The sequence below is a fragment of the Sinohyriopsis cumingii genome, chromosome 14 (assembly GCF_028554795.1).
Source record: "Sinohyriopsis cumingii isolate HCF-2022 chromosome 14, ASM2855479v2, whole genome shotgun sequence".
In the NCBI taxonomy this organism is placed as follows: domain Eukaryota; kingdom Metazoa; phylum Mollusca; class Bivalvia; order Unionida; family Unionidae; genus Sinohyriopsis; species Sinohyriopsis cumingii.
In genome coordinates, this window is record NC_142974.1 from 48,120,513 (window position 1) to 48,143,126 (window position 22,614).

The 22,614-nt window shown below is 33.0% G+C and overlaps 1 long non-coding RNA gene across 1 annotated transcript; it reads left to right on the top strand.

Annotated features, from left to right (window-relative positions):
- Positions 1–8,515: 8,515 nt before the first annotated feature.
- On the top strand, positions 8,516–12,464 carry LOC149783720 (uncharacterized). The gene is made up of 4 exons (XR_016414058.1): positions 8,516–8,566; positions 9,865–10,020; positions 10,433–10,490; positions 12,258–12,464. It is a non-coding gene; the product is annotated as an uncharacterized LOC149783720 (long non-coding RNA).
- The last annotated feature ends 10,150 nt before the right edge of the window (positions 12,465–22,614 follow it).

Genomic DNA, 22,614 nt, shown 5'->3' on the forward strand with positions numbered 1-22,614 from the left:
ATCTCATTTAGTTTGTAATGTACACGTCTTCCAATAGGGAAATTTATCTCTTTACCAGCGGAATATTGGTTTTCTCCCTTAAGTGTAAAGTACAATAGCCGCTGATTTATATTATATTTGTATAATAATGACATTTTCTTACGTGTCTAAATTTTTTACTCTCGCACAGTTCAGTCTCATGCCAACTCCGCTCATCCTCACATTAAAAACAATATATTGTACTTTTTTCCATATTGCGTACATTCTTCAAGGTTACGGTTGTGCGGGAAATCATCTTCGTGCTTACTATACCATTATTGTACTACAGATATATAGTCACTCTTATTAAGTTAACATCATTTAAAAGTCAGCATTACTCTCGTCCTAACATTGTTATTATTAATTATGGTATTTATACGTATTGTTATTATTATTGTTCTTATCATTGTTATTATTATTATTATTCATATTACTATTATTATTATTAACTTTATTATCATCAATCTTATTATTATTATCATCATTATTATTATTATTATTAATGTTGTTATCATTATTTTATTATTGTTATTACTAGTAGTAGTAATATCAATATTTTTATTATTATTATTATCATTATTATTATTATTATTTTTATTATTATTATTGTTATTATTATTATTATTACTGATGAAGTTGAGTTAAAAATGCAAAACATCATATCGACAAAACCACAGACATAATAAGTCATGTCTGAAACACCGAAGCAGGCATTTTTGCATTCCTTTTGGTTTTGTAATTGTAAGAAAGTTGCAAAATAACCATAGGATATTTGATTTCCATGATATGAGCTAAACAGTTATGAAATAGAGGAGATGGTCATTTTCAATAATAACGTATACAATGCGCTGAGAAGATAATACTGTAAAATCCAGCTATTTACCAAAGAAAGTCTGTGTTGTTTCACACTCAGATAAAAGATGATCTTTTAAAGATGTAACTTATACGATGAGTTGACAAGATCGCAATGTAAAGGTTAAGCCTAACGATGCGGGTATTATCCAGATGATGACAATGTTTATCGGTCACATTTTTTATCAAAAGTTGCATCTTGGATATATACGTTAAGCAATAACGACACAGGGATGGTAGAACAAGTATATTTTCTTCCCGTCGCGTCTCAACTTTTGTTGCGTACTTGGTTAGGAATAAGGAAGTTTCATCTCAATAACATTTTAAGCTTAATTTTAATTTCATAGTTGAATGAACATTGCCGCCTATACGTAGTTGTTTGCCTCTGTCTTACATATCTAATTCAGTTACACTCGCCCATCAAGTTTCGTAACAATTGATTCCAAGCCTTGCCAATATTGAAAGCAACATACTTTATATTTACCATATTTATATTTACATGTTCTTTAAGTTTAAGGTTTCCAAACTTTGTGTAAGGTTGCATATTAGTGAGCAGTAATATGAGCTATTTGTGACGTATACGACGTGCTTTAATCATCATCAACATTGTCGTCAAATATTAGACAGACATTGCTAGAGAAAGGGCGGTTCGAATATAGTGGGCCTATGTATTGTTTACCATGTATTTTAATTTGTTTCGTATATGTATCTTAGTCCTAACCTATCCAAAGTTATTATCTGGACGGACCGTATTGAATCTAATTACACTGTACCACAAGCTGGTACACGTCTAGCAAACTGCTACTCATATAGGTCAGTGTGACGTAGCATTTAAAGCTTCAGTAAACCATATTTACCTCCAAGACGATTTTAAAACACTAGTTGTATGCATTCTGCAAACATGTTTTCGTTCACATGTATAGCTGTTAAATACGTAGAAGTGTGCGTCCTACATGTAATTATTTCAGTGACTGCTATTGTTCATACCACTATCAGTGAAAAATGAAATCCTTTTCAAAGTACGATTTGCTGTTGTTTCTATCAGCACAATATGCTATCATATCAAACAACAAGAAACAGATTGGGCATGTCCATGTAAATAACTATGCATATTCCTGGGTTTCCGTTCGTTTATATAAAAAAAATATAAAGTCAACAATATACGTTATACGTCATAATGGACGACTGCCACTTTAACCAAAACATAATCCTTAAGTGGGTAATATTTACATTTGACATTCAGATGATCCTAATCACTGTTTTCCTAACACTATTTGAACTTCAAATATAGCAAGATCTATTGAAGTCAAATGACATTATCCCAAATGCAACTATGTGTGTCCTGTATTTTATAATTTTAAACAATTCAAGCGTACCATTTAACAGGAGGATCATTCTGAGCATTTTCCGCGGGCGATGATCATAGAATTTAGATAATAATCTGATTTTAGTACAGTTAAATAACGAAATACTGGTTTCATGTTGTTTGGCGTTAGTGAATGTTTGTCAGCACGTACCGTTGTAAGTAAATCCATTTTAAAGATATTACCTCTATTGAATATAAGAATTTGAAACAACTGGTAGTTAACCAATTATTCATTAGTAGTAATGTCCATATATATATATATATATATATATATATATATATATATATATATATATATATATATATATATATATATATATATATATATATATATATATATATCCACAACCAGTTATACTGGTCGCCATGTGTATCATTTACTGTGCTGAAAAATTGCGTGTACAAGTTAGACAATAAAACAGTAGCAACCATCTCCACCATGGCATGGTCAAACCCCTCCTCCACTCAATGATCAACCACCAACACCACCAAAATGTTAAAGCAAGCATGATGGAAAATTTACAGAGGAAGGTATTGTCACTAGCATGGATTAACAACATATTTCATATTGTCTCGTTTTGGTTGGCTGAAAGAAAACAATTTATGAAACCTGTGCATATTAATCGCCCGAAAAGTCGTAATGAATGGCTTAAATATACATCCCTCAATTTCCTGTTGCTAACCAGGCCGGCTATTATATACGCATGCTAGTAAAGCATATGAATAAATGACACAACAACGAACAAAGGATGAAAGCCAGTTTGAAAAATAGAGAGAAGAAAGAAAAAATCAACAGAGGGAAAGGACAATCTGGATCTGAGACACTCCAGAAGTGCTCTCAAGATCCCCAGGACAAATCACCGGAAGGATCAACTGGAAGTGGGCATTCCACTCGCGATATACGTCGCAAAAGTAGACCTTGCCTGTGATCTGTGATTAACTTTCTCCAGATAATATTCTCGCTGACATTGATCGATTGTAAATTTTGACTCATGGATGACGAGCCGGCAATAATTCCTACAAAAGCATTAATGAACGGTTGAACGAATTAGCTGGTGGGCCATCTCTGACAAAACAAGCCGTCGCGATGATCAAACAATATAATAGAAAACCATATAGCGGGTATTGGTCTGGCTTCGTCGTCGGTATTATTGATCAGGCTTTAGAACATCGTTTTAGACAGCAGCGAGTATAATTAAAATGTTGAAGCGTGTGTCTCATCCCACATTTTACATAGATGCACACATACGCAAAGATGAGTCAATACGTGATCATCAGTATTATTCGTATGAAGGACGAATACGAAGCTACCGTGGCCGAATCGAACTACACGTCCATGATACGGCTAGGTATTGCCTACCGGCCGAGATATTATTAAAGCTCAGGGCAGACATCATAAATTGGATGGTTATCCATATGGTGCTCAACAAGTTAGATTTGGTAAAACCAGATTTGTGGCATTATTTAACAATGCACGACATATTATCCAAGGCCGAGAAATTGAACTATGCCATAATAACGCTGTCTTTACCGTGACAATATTGGGTCTGGCAAGATATGAGGATGATTATTCACGGTTATCTGGCTCGTCAATGATGTTTGCAATATATACCGTTCGTCATGCTGATAGTCAACCTCATACGTCTCGCAAACTTAGAAAAAAAATCGGTAATACAGAAATCACTGGCAGTGAAATTGTATAACTTTCAAACGCTGATTTTAATCTAAGATTCGCATCACGTAGAAATCTAATTGATACTTAAGGAAGATTTAGCTGCGCAAACCGCTGTCACATGTCTTTGTATTTCGAAGAAATGTTTAAAACTTTATCATCGGGGTCAAACACACACATGCACTTGTGCAAAAAGCCAAGGATGATGATGATATCGGGCACTCTGAAGGAGTTGATCCAGCTGTCTCCAGACACCAGAGACTCGATTACAAGCTCAAAACTGTTGGTACATTTGCATGACAGATCAAATCACAACATCGATTTCAGTACCACAACATGTATTTATAGCTTTTCAGGATATCAGACGACAGTATTCTCAAAGAATAAATCATATGGTATTTAAACAGGTCAATGGTTTATAATGGAATCTATTTACGGGAGATATGATAGCGGCAAGGCCCAGTTGACATTGATCTGTTAGCGCAAGCAGCACGAAAGGAACTTGTTGATCTTTTGCGTGGGACTCATCCGGATGTGATTTTTATATTTCAGGATCGGTATGGACGTCTCAGGACGATTAATTTCAAATGAATCGATAATATCCTGTGAGTGTCAGGTACGACCAACAACAAATAGTAGAAAACAATATAGTATAAAACAAATGTGTTATGCTCCATGACACGGATTTATAATTAAATGTTCCTTGTTATGTTATACAGCTGATTGCCAAATAATGAATTGTCAGTGTTGTTTAGGCTCAGATGCTGTTGATATACGTTGTACAATTTTTTTTTTATGATTGACAATAATTACATTTTTTCTTTTCGTCAATTCTCATGTATCTTAGCAAGAACCAGGTTGGTTTGCTATAGTTTAATGCCTCATTTTTACATATCTAAAGGAGTTACCGCTGGCTGTTCTCTACAGTCTTGTACCAACCACACAACCCTAATATTAAGAGGACATTTCAATTCTACTTTATTGCAAACACTGTTAACGTTTGAGGTCTTCACATTTAGTACAGCGATCCTCTTCAAGGGTACCACACATCAATCATAATTACAGCAATCGTTTCAACTACAACTTAATATATAATGACTAGCAATACAAGCAGCAAATCATTTTTATGCAATGGGCATATTTCGTAGCTACTTTAATGTTAAATTTCTATCAAATAGATACGTTTTGTCACAAACTAACTTTAAGTTATCTTTGGACGCTCACTCGTGAATGAAACTGCATCTTGTAAAATGTACGTTACCATGATTCACAAATTATGTTTATATTGCCTTGTTTTATCCATTTCGGTTATCATCTTAAAAACGTTTACTTTCTAAGGTCACCAAGAATAATGTGTTTGGTTCAACCAGTGTTAATGTCCATGATATTGGATGAAAGCAAACCGTAATATACGCTTAATGGTTCTGTGAATCAGCTTTACCTTTGCCTTCAAGAAGGTTTTGAAGCTATATGTCTTGCTTATTCTCTGAACATATTTTCCTGCAAGATCTAGTTCAGTGAAAGTCCATTATGCAAAAACGTAGGATTGGGGATGATAAACTATAACAGATACATTTTGTTTGTTCATACTTCTATCGGTGAAAACATTATGCTCGAATGTTATAGTTATCCATGTGCAAGAACGTTGTTGATTACTTAAACGAAATATGTCATCAAACCAAAAGATTAAGATCATAATCTGCTTGGGAAAATGACAAAACTAAATATGGGGAATATTACATTATCTACTCCTAGGACATTTATATATAAATTTGAGGTAGACTTGAGACATTAGAGAAGTGGAAATCAATTAAGTCTTGTATTTCATCCAGTCATTTAATTTTATTTAATCGTAATGTTTGAGGAACTGAGCAAACTAATTTGATACAAACGGATGTGCAAATAAGATAATAGCCGATTTAAATATCATACTTAAATGCCATGAAGTAACACAAGCCTTGAATTATAGTTTTATAGCTTAAGGTGATTGAGAATGTTTCTCCATTCTCAAACCTGTAATTATCTAAATCGAATCAAGGTGGGAATAACTAAATTTTAGCTTGAGGAAATAGTCCTCTTTGATATATGTCATGCCAAGGCACTGTACAAATTATTAGGGTTGACGAAACATTAGTTGTTAAAGGTACAGTTAAAAAGGGCTTGCCTGTATGTCGTTTGTATAAATCGTTAGTGCTAGACGTGTTTCTGTATTATAACAGCAGAAGGTATCCACAATATTTCGACGGGTCTGTGATGTTAATATCATGCTAATGTGCATAAGCCATTGTTTGTATATGCTGCCCTAAATTTGATTGATTCTGCCCATTATAAATTGAGATTATCCTCTGCAAAGTGCAAGCCATCTACACAGTTTGGCTACTATATTGTTGCGTACAATAAGGTATTGTGCATAGTCAACATTTGCTTTTCATTCACGGTGGCATTTCCATTTTGAGTCCCACATTGATTAAACGTAGCCCAAAGATGTAATCCGACGGTCCAAAACGATTAAATATCACAGTCCATAGACATAACTGTTAAGTGTTGTGCGATCGTAGTCCACATGGTTTACTACCCGCTAATGACTTATGAATAATCTGTGCCTTTCTTCAGCCTCTACACATAGGAAATCTTAAGGCGTATTTACCGTTACAAGATGCAAATATTGTACAGTTAGGATCTTTGTATATATATATGTCATTTTAGTTACTCTAAAAGTACCCCTATAATAAATTTTCTTTGATCGTGGATTGGGTAGATAGAGGATAGTTGTCATGCGTGTACTGGCTTCTAATCTAAAGCCGTTGTGTGCTAACAAGTAATAAATATTCGTACAAATTATGTTAGTTTACGTCATACCAAAAGTTGCAGAGATTATACGGTTTGACAAAGTCGCCCACTAACACAAATAACAAAAATAGTTTCTACCGTTGTAGATGTACGCATTTACGGTGATTGTTTGGTTCTGTAGCCAATTGCCATAATGCGACATGAGATGTCCTTTTGGCACATCTAACATCATTTATTGATCTGGTCATGCTATTTCGAAAGTGCGCTGAATATCCCAAATAAAATATACTGCCAACTAGGTTTACGCAAAAGATTGTTGGCCAATTAGCACGCCGTCATTGTAGCTGCAATCACGCCAGCATCATGTCAACGTCATTAACTGTACTAAAAGAGTGTACCCAGACAATTTGTAACTAGCGATTAGGTTATCCAAAATCTTCCCTACACTTTTTTATATTAACGTATCTTATGAAACTAAACCCAGTTCTCGATCAATTAGGAACAATGCTTCCATATTATGTTTTTCTTTCTGTATGTGCTTCTTTTTCATTCATTCTTCTCATCATATATATTTTCGGATGTGTGTATTGTTCTATATCAAAATCCTTCTGGACCTCCAATATATGTATATTTTTTTTGTTTCAAAATTGCGTAATGAATACCAATAGCCAATGAAGCTCGGATAGCATCACGGTTGGATGTCACTCTTCAGAAATGAACAAAATATAAACGAAGGTTTTACTATCAAATGCATGCCTACAGAGACAAAAGTCAAATATAAAATCGGTTTTGTTTTACCAGTCAATTCCTCCACACATTCGTTAAGTAAACTTTAATATTTCTCATACTGGTCCAAACATTTCTGTGAAAAACATTGTAGTAAGAGATAACACTCGCTGCCATCATATAGGCCCCGTTATTCAACTTCAAAAGTGGAAAACAGCAAAATAAATGAAATTTAATAGACAAAACCCTTAAAATTACACAAAATTAAAAACGCAAAAATATCGCAAAGGAAGAAAAACGGCGTATTGACTGTTTCTTATGCAATATATATAATATATATATATATATATATATATATATATATATATATATATATATATATATATATATATATATATATATATATATATATATATATATATATATATATGTATATGTGTGTGTGTGTGTGTGTGTATCGATAGACTGATAAATATATAGACAAATGAATGAATGGATATAATGATATATAAATATATATATAGATAGATATATAGATTGACATATAGATATATAGATAGATAGATATGTAGATAGATAGATAGATAGATAAATAGACAGATAGATAGACAAGAATATCTTGAATTATAGTATTGTGATTATTTGGAATATTGTTAGCACACCATTATCCTTTCTGTCACTGGTTTCATATTTTATTCAAGAGTCATGCACATCAACCCCTAGTGTGACTTTAATAAAAACAACACTGAAGTTTGTCTAACAATGTTTGTCATTATAACTGGTGACCTAATGTTTAAAAGTATTTGTGATTTAACTAAACTACGGTTCTTTTACGTTTTTACATTGTTCTAGGTAACAAAAAAATGTATAATTCTTGACATTGTTTAGAGAGTAAAGGTATTTGTTCGAAATTTATTTTCATTGTCACCTATCATTAAGGAAGATATTGGCTGTCAGTCTCATACTTTGGTCTCTACCTGGGTGTGGTCTCAAAGTATATTACTGGTCAGAAGAGTATATACACTCCCATTAAGGAAGTAAAGTCTCTATATAAGTCTAATTTAGACCAATTGTCACAAAGACGTCTTTTGCTTAGAAGAGATAGTCTGTTCCGTGAATCTGCAAACGTAATCGTTTTTAAGGTGAGAACAATTTACTTTTTGTCTAATCTGACTATCCCTTCAGTACATTTAATATGCTGATAATTACCATTTTGCAGCAGCTATTCTCAGACTGCAAATGTTTAGGCTTTCATTGAACCATTTTCTACCTCAACAAGTTTAACATCAAATGCATTGCAAAGGATTCACTAGTACATAATCTTATTTGATTCCGGTGTTAGTTTTTTTTTCTTTCCTACTTAAACACAATTATCGAAATAGACACACGAAACTCAATACATTAGTGAAGGCAGTATCTTAGCGTGTGTAGCACATATGCAAATTCATACAGTGTTTAACTAGTCTTGCCCATTGCATCATGCATAGGAGAACCAAGCAGTATGAAAACGCAGTACATTCGTGATTTACACATGCAAGGGGAGCATGATACAATGGTATATTATGTGACGGTAAATATTATTATATGTTCAAGAAGCTGATTTATACACCGTCAGACAGGTTTCTGGAGACGAGACAGTGTCTGGATTAGTTTAGTTTTCAAAAGAATATTCTCAGCAAATTGTTGAATGTGTATCAATCTCTTAGAACATGTAAATAACACTGTAAAAGTTTCTGCGGAAAATATATTTCAATAGCAACATAAAGAAATATACAAAATACACATTTCTTCATCTCCCTATGTATCTTAGACTTTATTTCATTCCCAATGCCCTAAATATAATTTGGTTAGTCATTTTAAAAACTGAAACCGATAATTGGAGTGTATACAGGTCTTAATTTAAGAACATATCATCAAATGACGTAAGTAAATAATTATTCGAATACACAAATCAACATTAAAATGAATATAATTTTAAATGAATATAATTCAAAACCTGTATCAAAACGCTGAGTTTCAAAATAATGGATTTAAGAATGATTTCCATTCGTGATGTTAACTGAGACAGTGATACCAAACATCACGTAAGAAAATATAGTATAGTTCTCGTTTAAAAAATGTCCACTAAATTTGTTTGATCAAGGAATCAGCTATAATGACAGCATCATTTCACTCCATTTGGTTATGTTTGAAAATATGGTGGGATAACAGTTTTACTAATTTAACCTTGGCGTTTTCGATTATCTTGTCTCAAGTGATACATGTGGAACGGAAATGGATCAATGATTTGTAACTTCGCTTCGGTAGGGTGAGGAACAGAAAATTGATTCAAATAAATCAACGTAACTTATTCAAGGTATAATCTGACCATTCTCTTAACTGTGTGTTCATCCATTTGTTGCCTTCTTATGTATGAAGTAATTATATATTTTCATCGTAGATGACACGTGACATTCTTTCTGTCTCTATCGTCCTCATCGTCGTCCTGCTGCCATTGGTTATGTGTGGCACAATACGAAGTGGTAAAATAGATGTCCAAAATGACATGGAAAAGAGGATCAACGAGATGAACCAACTCATGAAGGAAGAGATTGAGGTATTAAAAGCACGCATTCACTGTTTATTATTTTCAATCATCACGATCACATTAAGATGGATGTATTGTTTCATCATCGTTCTAGAATGTGTGTCGTATTAAAACATGGAAACATGTAGACTCTCACAAATACAGAATATTAAGTAATGGTTTTACTGCGTCACCACATGGCAAAGCAGAATATAAATCAATGGTAGGATCCTAGCGGTGTTATCAGCACCAGCAACATACATTGTACATTGTGTCATTGTTAATCTTAGATTTTCGATGATGGCACTAACAACAGTAGAGGCAGTAGTAATGATTGCTTTTGTTGTTACGGTTGTTATATATATTTATATAATCGTTCAGTTTCAGAACCTGTGTTTTCCGTTGATTGGCTTTTAAGCTTCTATATCATTGCAAATTACAGGATGTTCCCTATGCAGAAGAAAGAAACATACAAGCAGAAAAGAAGTTTGCCGATGAGTGTAAGATTACGTATACATATTTATACTATTCCGCGTATTTCTAATGATAAAATTCATGATGCATCTACATGCACTCGTATCTTTTACGTTAATGATCTGTTTACGGTAATCAGTATAAAGGACATGATCAAAAAATATAACAACGTGACGATAACGAGATATTGGAGAGATAATAATGAAAGTATGATAATTCTGCAGAAAACAAAGTTATCCAATTAATCATTGTAAATGATAATTCACGGAGATTAAAAATGGTGGAAAATAAAAACAACATTTACGTTATGCATTCCTATGTCTCAAATTAAATACTATATACATGCATACAATTAAGAACGTATGTAAATTACTGTGTGCGTCCGTGAGTGAATCCGTATAAATAAATAAATAAATAAATAAATATAAATATATATATATATATATATATATATATATATATATATATATATATATATATATATATATATATATATATATATATATAGATAGATAGATAGATAGATAGATAGATAGATATAATGATATATATATAGTTGTATACATACCCTCATATATGTAAATGCAAACATATAAAATATACATAAATTCATACCTACAAGCATACATACATATATACATACAATCTTCCATCTATTCAGGGAAACCTGCATGCAAACATCTATAAATACGTACATATATGCATGAGCATATACACTCATTCATACGAAAGTTGCATGAATACATGAATACATACATAAAACATACACATTTACGTTCATTCATGCATACATACATAAATATATGCATGCATACATACATACATACATACATACATACATACATACATACATACATATATACATGCAAAGATACATACATGCATACATACATACATACATACATACATACATACATACATACATACATACATACATATATACATACTGGGAAAACAAATTCAAAATAGAAAACTGAGTAGCTAGAAGTTCCTTATCAGGAAAATGAAAGTGCGAATGATTTGGTGACTAGTCCTTGGTAACAAAACCAACACATTCTGTTTGAACAATTTTTACAATTGGTTTTGATTTTGGGGCTAGAGTAATAAACAGGAAGAAATGTACTAAATTGTGCCGGCAAGTAGCTGGATAAAGGCGACGAAGAATTACATTATATTCTTTAAACTATTAATTTACCTAAGAGAACAAATGATAAACATGTTTACTTTTATGAAATATAATTACTTTGAAGATCTTGATATTTTCATAAAACGTATATAAATTCAGAGAAATGCATGAAAACATGCTTGGTACTAGTCATGTGTCCATGTTTCCCTATTAACGCTCATAAATTCATATTGCTGGTCACTGTAGAACGGTCTTAATAGATGCATTGCTTCGTTGCTTCTGTATGGTAATCGTCGGATCTATATTATCAGTCGACACCGAGGTCTGACGTTTACTGTAATATGTATCTTCTCTAAATTCAAGCTCAGCTGCGTAATTTCAAATGCCCTGATATCTATACAATATTGTATACGTTCACCGTTAAGTTGATACAGGAGGGATAGAGTTCTAGTGCCGAGAGAAATGTAAGAGGCGCATCTTTTTAAATTTTCATTCCTATGCAGCAGACTTATATCCACGATTAACCTATCTTAATAATGTTAACGTAAATGTATACGTGGAGTTTGTTTAAGATGTTTGAAGTCAACGAATTCATAGAACACATGCATAGTGATGATACTATACTGTGGGTGATACCGGATTAATGTTACATTATTTCCTATCCCAGACACAGCTGTGAAAAAGGAACTAGAGAAAGAAGGAAAGTGGTGTTGTATATGGTGAAAATATGGCTGACAGAAAAGATGTATGTTACCTTCGTGCACGCTGATGACAACATTGACTCCTTGCTTTGACAACGAATACGCCCGAGAAACATATCTATTGAATTATCAGTTATGAGAATAACATTGCAATAAAGCTAACCATGACAATATTCTCTCTTATGCCGCTCATTTATTTATAACTGTCCAATGCATACAGATTTTCAATGCAACTTCAACTATCTATCTAACTATATATCCATCTATTTATCAATCTGTTTATCTATCTATCTATATATTTATCCATCCATCTATCTATCTATCTAACTATCTATCTATATATTTATTTATCTCTCTATATCTCTATCTATCTATCTATCTATCTATCTATCTATCTATCTATCTATATATCTATCTATCAACCTATATATCTATCTATCTCTCTATCTATCTATCTGTCTATATATCTATCTATCTATCTATCTATCTATCTATCTATCTATCTATCTATAAATCCATCCATCCATCCATCCATCAGTCCATCTATCTATCTATCTATCTATCTATCTATCTATCTATCTATCTATCTATCTATCCATCCATCCATCCATCCATCCATCCATCCATCCATCCATCTATCTATCTGCCTATCTATCTATCTGTCTATATATATCTATGTATTTATGTATCTATCTATGTATCTATCTATCTATCTATCTCTCTATCTAACCTTTCATATATATCTATATAACTTTCGATCCATATATCTATGTATCTGTCAATCTATATACATAGCTATCTATTATCTACAACATTGTCTAAAGACGAAAATAACGAAGTCCCATGCAACATTACATTACAGTATGATTGGCAAAGTACTTGAAAACATAAAACGATAAAGGATATCATTGCACATGAAATTCGTTATGCTGGTGCAATCAGTTTTGACATCTCATTGTATGAATTGGTGACATTTGGGACTACAGATGGCTCCAGGCATATTCCACCGTTATGTTTTTCGGCTCTCAAGTGAACACGTGCAAGGTAAAAAGAGTTGATGATCAATCATAAAGCAAGTTAGCACCCTTTGGAAAAATACTGACTTTATTTTATTTATTTTCTCTTTCGAACCTACTATTTCTTACAGTGGAAAGATAATATAACCTCAAAACCGTTCCATCGTTTCTATAAACATAGTTTTACTATATAAACAAAAACTGGATGCAACAAAACATTTTGTTAATAATATGCATTAATTTGTTTATATCTAAAACACTATTATAAATTGTTGTTGCCCATGGCAATGATCTTCAAAAACAAGAGTTCCTGGCCGCTATGAACAGAGTTGTCAAGTTAGGAATCATATGAATTCGTTTTAGTTTCAGAAAGGCTTCATCCTCGACTCAGATAAGTCGAGTACTATTCCCTAAGTACATATGTCAGATTTTTTAATATTTATTATCAATGAAGAACGATATGGTTTTCCTCATAATCGATATTATATTTCCGATTCAAAAACTGTTAAGTGTTTCATAATTTTTTGTTTTCATCGAACACTTAGGTTGTTGCCTAAGCCACAATACAAATTGTAGCATATCTTTCAACACGTTGAATATGTAACACGTTGTTTCCAATAGTCACGGTATTTAAATATAAAATAAAGAACATATATAGCAGCGAACTTCACTTAACCATTACTGCAAGGATAGGATTCCGTCTAGTATCGTAAATCCTATATAAAAAATACTTCTAACATTACACAGTATAGATGGGGATACATTAATCACCAGATAATCTTCAAATTTAGGGAAATGTAAAGATTACAAGACTATAATAATAAATACTAAGACTTTATAAGAAAAGCAAAACCATCGAGGAATATCAGCGTCAAGTGAGACATTAGGTTTTCATTTTCGACTATAGAGGCAGGAAAGCAATATATTTGTAAAGGTATTTCAACACTAACAAGCAATAGGAAGAATTTGGGATGGAATAGTAGACACATCTATGCATAACCAATAGTTGATGTGTTCTCAAACATTTCACTAACTTAATTTCTACCTTCAGAAAGAATAAACGAGCTTAATGAAAACAGATCAAAATAATAACTTAGGAACAGAATTAATGTTCATTTTCGTTATGTTTTCAAAAGACATTTTTGCTTTAGTATGTATGTGTGTATGCATGCATGCATGCATGTATGTATGTACATATGTATGTATTTATGTATGTCTGTATGTATGTATGTATGTATGTACGTACGTATGTATGTATGTATGTATGTATGTATGTATGCATGCATGCATGTATGTATGTATATATGTATTTATGTATGCATGCATGTATATATGTATGTATGTATGTATGTATGTACGTATTTATGTATTAATGTATCAATGTGTGTATGTATGCATTGAGTATGGATGGATGAATTTATTAATGGAAGGTTAGATCGTTGGATAGATGGACGCATGATATGATGAATGTATATATGTATGTATGAATGTATGAATGTATGTATGAATATATTAATGTATGTATGTATGTATGTGTGCATGTATGTATGGATGTATGTATGTATGCATGTACGCATGTATGCATGCATGCATGTATGTATGTATGTATATATGTATGTATGTAAGTATGGGTGTATATATGTATGCATGTATGTATTTATGTATGTATGTATGTATGTATGAATGTGTGCATGTATGTATGTACGTACGTACGTACTTATATATGTATGTATGTATTTATATATGTATGTATGTATGTATGTATGTATGTATGTAACTATGTATGTATGGATATATGTATGAATGCATGTATGCATGCATCTATGTATGTATGTATGTATGTATGTATGTATGTATGTATGTATGTATGTATGTATGTATGTATGTATGCATGCATGCATGCATGCATGCATGTATGTATGTATGTATGTATGTATGCATCTATGCATGCATGCATGCTTGCATGTGTGTATGTATGTATAGATGTATGTATGTATGTATGGGTGTATATATGTATGTATGTATATATGAATGTATGTATGTATGTATGCATGTATGTATGTACGTACGTACGTACTTATATATGTATGTATGTATATATGTATGTATGTATGTATGTATGTATATATGTATGTATGTATGTATATATGTATGTATGTATGCATGTATATGTATATATTTATGTATGTATGTATGTATGTATGTATGTATGTATGTATGTATGTATGTATGTATGTATGTATGTATGTATCTATGTATGTTTGTATGTATGTTTGTATGCATGTATGTATGTGTGTTTATATGGATGCATGCATGTATGCATGTATGTATTTATGTATATATGTATGTATGTATGCATGTATTTATGCATGTACCAGTTGAATATTTTTTGTATTAGAATTATTATTCTTATTAACAATTATGATGTTTGACTAAAAATATTTAAAAAAAAAGATGATTAATGCGATATAATATCTTCACGTGTCGAACACCTTGACTAGTGTTTGTAATTAATTGTTTTTTTTGTTTCTGTTTTGTAACAGTGGGGTCAGTAGGATGAGAAACTAGGTGATATAATATTTCCATAACATTAGCTAAGCCAGGATGAAAGATAGGAGATAATTATGTTTAGATATGTCACAAACGATGAGTTGAGAAGATAACAATGCTTTGTACGTTCAGCTTAAAAATACACGTATTATGGAGATAATGCCACGTGCGTGTAGTTGATCGCTCAAATTGTTTCTTCATATATCTTGCCAAGATGATTTAACCTAAGACAATAACGACATTCAGATGAATGTTAGAAAAAACATTTTCTTTCCGTCAGATCTCATTTATTTTGTTATGTACACGTCTTCCAATAGGGAAATTTGTCTCTTTACCAGCGGAATATTGGTTTGCTCCCTTAAGTGTAAAGTACAATAGCCGCTGATTTATATTATATTTGTATAATAATGACATTTTCTTACGTGTCTAAATTTTTTAATCTCGCACAGTTCAGTCTCATGCCAACTCCGCTCATCCTCACATTAAAAACAATATATTGTACTTTTTTTCCATATTGCGTACATTCTTCAAGGTTACGGTTGTGCGGGAAATCATCTTCGTGCTTACTATACCATTATTGTACTACAGATATATAGTCATTCTTATTAAGTTAACATCATTTAAAAGTTAGCATTACTCTCGTCCTAACATTGTTATTATTAATTATAGTATTTATACGTATTGTTATTATTATTGTTATTATTATTATTATTCATATTACTATTATTATTATCAACTTTATTATCATCAATCTTATTATTATTATTATTATTATTATTATTATTATTATTATTATTATTATTATTATTAATGTTGTTATTATTATTTTATTATTGTTATTACTAGTGGTAGTAATATCAATATTTTTTATTATTATTATTATGATTATCATTACTATTATTAGTATTATTATTATTATTATTATTATTATTACTGATGAAGTTAAGTTAAAAATGCAAAACATCATATCGACAAAACCACAGACATAATAAGTCATGTCTGAAACACCGAAGCAGGCATTTTTGCATTCCTTTTGGTTTTGTAATTGTAAGAAAGTTGCAAAATAACCATAGGATATTTGAGTTCCATGATATGAGCTAAACAGTTATGAAATAGAGGAGATGGTCATTTTCAATAATAACGTATACAATGCGCTGAGAAGATAATACTGTAAAATCCAGCTATTTACCAAAGAAAGTCTGTGTTGTTTCACACTCAGATAAAAGATGATCATGTAAAGATGTAACTTATACGATGAGTTGACAAGATCGCAATGTAAAGGTTAAGCCTAACGATGCGGGTATTATCCAGATGATGACAATGTTTATCGGTCACATTTTTTATCAAAAGTTGCATCTTGAATATATGCGTTAAGCAATAATGACACAGGGATGGTAGAACAAGTATATTTTCTTCCCGTCGCGTCTCAACATTTGTTGTGTACTTGGTTCGGAATAAGGAAGATTCATCTCAATAACATTTTAAGCTTAATTTTAATTTCATAGTTGAATGAACATTGCCGCCTATACGTAGTTGTTTTCCTCTGTCTTACATATCTAATTCAGTTACACTCGCCCATCAAGTTTCGTAACAATTGATTCCAAGCCTTGCCAATATTGAAAGCAACATACTTTATATTTACCATATTTATATTTACATGTTCTTTAAGTTTAAGGTTTCCAAACTTTGTGTAAGGTTGCATATTAGTGAGCAGTAATAGGAGCTATTTGTGACGTATACGACGTGCTTCAATCATCATCAACATTGTCGTCAAATATTAGACAGACATTGCTAGAGAAAGGGCGGTTCGAATAGAGTGGGCCTATGTGTTGTTTACCATGTATTTTAATTTGTTTCGTGTATGTATCTTAGTCCTAACCTATCCAAAGTTATTATCTGGACGGACCGTATTGAATCTAATTACACTGTACCACAAGCTTGTACACGTCTAGCAAACTGCTACTCATATAGGTCAGTGTGACGTAGCATTTAAAGCTTCAGTAAACCATTTTTACCTCCAAGATGATTTTAAAACACTAGTTGTATGCATTCTGCAAACATGTTTTCGTTCACATGTATTGCTGTTAAATACGTAGCCTTGTGTGTCCTATATGTAATTATTTCAGTGACTGCTATTGTTCATACCACTATCAGTGAAAAATGAAATCCTTTTCAAAGTACGATTTGCTGTTGTTTCTATCAGCACAATATGCTATCATATCAAACAACAAGAAACAGATTGGGCATGTCCATGTAAATAACCATGCATATTCCTGGGTTTCCGTTCGTTTATATAAAAAAAATATAAAGTCAAAAATATACGTTATACGTCATAATGGACGACTGCCACTTTAACCAAAACATAATCCTTAAGTGGGTAATATTTACATTTGACATTCAGATGATCCTAATCACTGTTTTCCTAACACTCTTTGAACTTCAAATATAGCAAGATCTATTGAAGTCAAATGACGTTATTCCAAATGCAACTATGTGTGTCCTGTATTTTATAATTTTAAACAATTCAAGCGTACCATTTAACAGGAGGAACATTCTGAGCATTTTCCGCGGGCGATGATCATAGAATTTAGATAATAATCTGATTTTAGTACAGTTAAATAACGAAATACTGGTTTCATGTTGTCTGGAGTTAGTGAATGTTTGTCAGCACGTACCGTTGTAAGTAAATCCATTTTAAAGATATAACCTCTATTGAATATAAGAATTTGAAACAATTGTTAGTTAACCAATTATTCATTAGTAATGTCGATATATATATATATATATATATATATATATATATATATATATATATATATATATATATATATATATATATATATATATATATATATATATATATATATATATATATATCCTCAACCAGTTATACTGGTCGGCAGGTGTATCATTTACTGTGCTGAAAAATTGCGTGTACAAGTTAGACAATAAAACAGTAGCAACTATCTCCACCATGGCGTGGTCAAACCCCTCGTCCACTCAATGATCAACCACCAGCACCACCAAAAGTTAAAGCCAGCATGATGGAAAATGTACAGAGGAAGGTATTGTCACTAGCATGGATGAACAACATATTTCATATTGTCTCGTTTTGGTTGGCTGAAAGAAAACAATTTATGAAACCTGTGCATATTAATCGCCCGAAAAGTCGTAATGAATGGCTTAAATATACATCCCTCAATTTCCTGTTGCTAACCAGGCCGGATCTTATATACGCATGCTAGTAAAGCATATGAATAAATGGCAAAGAAAAACAACGAACAAAGGATGAAAGCCAGTTTGAAAAATAGAGAGAAGAAAGAAAAAATCAACAGAAGGAAAGGACAATCTGGATCTGAGACACTCCAGAAGCGCTCTCAAGATCCCCAGGACAAATCACCGGACGGATCAACTGGAAGTGGGCATGCCACTCGCGATCTACGTCGCAAAAGTAGACCTTGCCTGTGATCTGTGATTAACTTTCTCCAGATAACATTCTCGCTGACATTGATCTATTGTAAATTTTGACTCATGGATGACGAGCCTGCAATAATTCCTACAAAAGCATTAATGAATGGTTGAACGACTTAGCTGGTGGGCCATCTCTGACAAAACAAGCCGTCGCGATGATCAAACAATATAATAGAAAACCATATAGCGGGGATTGGTCTGGCTTCGTCGTCGGTATTATTGATCGGCGTTAGAAGATCGTTCTAGACAGCAGCGAATATAATTAAAATGTTGAAGCGTGTGTCTCATCCCACATTTTACATAGATGCACGCATACTCAAAGATGAGTCAATACGTGATCATCAGTATTATTCGTATGAAGGACGAATACGAAGCTACCGTGGCCGAATCGAACTACACGTCCATGATACGGCCAGGTATTGCCTACCCACCGAGATATTATTAAAGCTCAGGGCAGACATCATAAATTGGATGGTTATCCATGGTGCACAACAAGTTAGATTTGGTAAAACCAGATTTGTGGCATTATTTAACAATGCACGACATATTATCCAAGGCCGAGAAATTGAACTATGTCATAATAACGCTGTCTTTACCGTGACAATATTGGGTCTGGCAAGATATGAGGATGATTATTCACGGTTATCTGGCCCGTCAATGATGTTTGCAATATATACCGTTCATCATGCTGATAGTCAACCTCATACGTCTCGCAAACTTAGAAAAAAAATCGGTAATATAGAAATCACTGGCATTGAAATTGTATAACTTTCAAACGCTGATTTTAATCTAAGATTCGCATCACGTAGAAATCTAATTGATACTTAAGCAAAGCCGCTGTCACATGTCTTTGTATTTTGAAGAAATGTTTAAAACGTTATCATCGGGGTCAAACACACACATGCACTTGTGCAAAAAGCCACGGATGATGATGATATCGGGCACTCAAATCACAACATCGATTTCAGTACCACGACATGTATTTATAGCTTTTCAGGATATCAGACGACAGTATTCTCAAAGAAGAAATCATATGGAATTTAAACAGGTCAATGGTTTATAATGGAAGATATTTACGGAAGATACGATAGCGGCAAGGCCCAGTTGACATTGATCTGTTAGCGCAAGCAACACGAAAGGAACTTGTTGATCTTTTACGTGGGACTCATTCGGATGTGATTTTTATATTTCAGGATCGGTATGGACGTATCAGGACGATTAATTTCAAATGAATCGAAAATATCCTGTGAGTGTCAGGTACGACCAAAACAAAAACGTGGTAGTAACCGGCGGCAGAAGAATCGATCGCTCAGGTGTATCACTCACGATTATCTAGAGTAATCTCAGTAGACGTGTTGCTAACGCCGCAGATACAATGACTGGTTAACTCGGGAGGAAATACAGTAGCTAACTTGAAAAAACCAAGATTGGGCTGACGACACTGCAACGAAGAAATAAGCTGACAATAAGGGCGTCCAGATAAGGGCGTCGTTCCGAACAACCGATGATGGAATAGTCGTGTTCGGAGCTGAATATAACAATCACGTGAACGAGTTTACACATTTTCTCAGATTCATATGTAGACACTTTAATGGATTATTTGGAAATTTTGCGGTCCACGACATCACTCTCGCTCAAATTCGCACATGACTCGATGACATCGCCAAAAAATAGAAAATGTTACCGCTGGTGTTGTTCATACGACCGGCACATCAACGCGGTTTACACATTAGCTTCTGGATCAGCTACATGGTCACAAGAAAACAATCTTTTTAAACATATCAATGACGACAATAGGCGTACAACACTCTATGCTAAGAGATAAATTAATTTAGAATATGTACGACGCATATATGGAGTTATTCTAACCATATATTTCCCGTAACCTTGTCGGTCGTGTTGAATCAAAGAACTTAGGAAAACAACATACTGAAGCATGCAGATAAAGTCTTAACCGCGGCAACGTATTCTTGGTGTCTGGAATTCGTCGTGAAAACACCTAATTTGGTAAATTACTATATACTAAAATGAATCCCACACAGTAATTTTGGTATAACCAAGCTTGTGCGTTAAAGCCAGTGTTTCACTTTACGCACATTTGTGCGTCAGGGACGCACGTTGGAGAAAATTGACGCACACATTTTGTTGCCGTACGATTTTTTTTGACGCAAAGGATTTTCATAATGTGATCAGGATTTATTTAATACCCAATGCATTGGACGATGGATGGCATCTTATATACTTCGAGCATATGCATTGACTGGTTCCCTGCTTTGTTTGTTCCTTGCCTCGCGCTCATCTATTCGTATAACATAATGCAACGCAGGGAACATTATAAACAATGAACCAGACTAGCATAGGCAATGTTACAACGGAGTAGCTTCGCCTAATCTCGCGAGCTCTCACGCGATTTCCATCGAGCTCAGCAAGCTGTCATCTAGATGTTTAATCTCAATGCATGTTGCACTAGAAAGTGATCTCCAGATTAAAAAGTCGTGCACTAAAGATCATTAGCGAAGAAAATGAAAGAAGAAGAAGACAAGAGAGTAACTGTGGATCTAACTTTAATGAAAAAATGGGAAAATAATGCCCTGGACTGGAATAAGGTATTCATACATTAGGATTACCGGTGTGACTTATGATCGCGTGATTGCGAAGGCTGCAAAAGTGGATAATCCTTTCTTGACAGTGTTTTAGAATTTTTAAAAATCTGCCCTCGTTCGCCACAAGAGATCTGGAGAACACATTATAACCCAAGACATTCTTTCACAACAAATAAATCAACAAACTTGCAGAGACAAATGCGTTATTTGGATTTCAAAGTCAGCGGGTCATTACAGATTTTGTTGGTTTTTAACTTTGCTGCAATAAAAGATAGATCTTAAAGTTCAAGTGTAACTTATTAGAAAGAAGATGAATCATTATCCTCCTTGATATTTGGATAATTATGTTATAGGACGAAGTAAAATGAAACCGATGATAGTAGACATTTTACGAAAGGCAGTAATTTGATTGCCATTTTGTTTAAAAGATTTATTTTGCTTTTTGTATTGGCTTGTATGTGCTGTGTTGGGCTATAATATTGATTCATATTGATTATAAGGAGACTATTAAAAGTACGACTTTAACAGAAAAATGAACTAATACAATTATTCTTTGAATGGACAATGCATTTGTTTATTAATTGTGCATGTTGATTTATTTGTATGTTCAGAGAGAGAGAGAGAGAGAGTATGTTGTGCAAGTTGCAATATCCTATTTCAAGCTGAAAAAGTACGAGTCATAT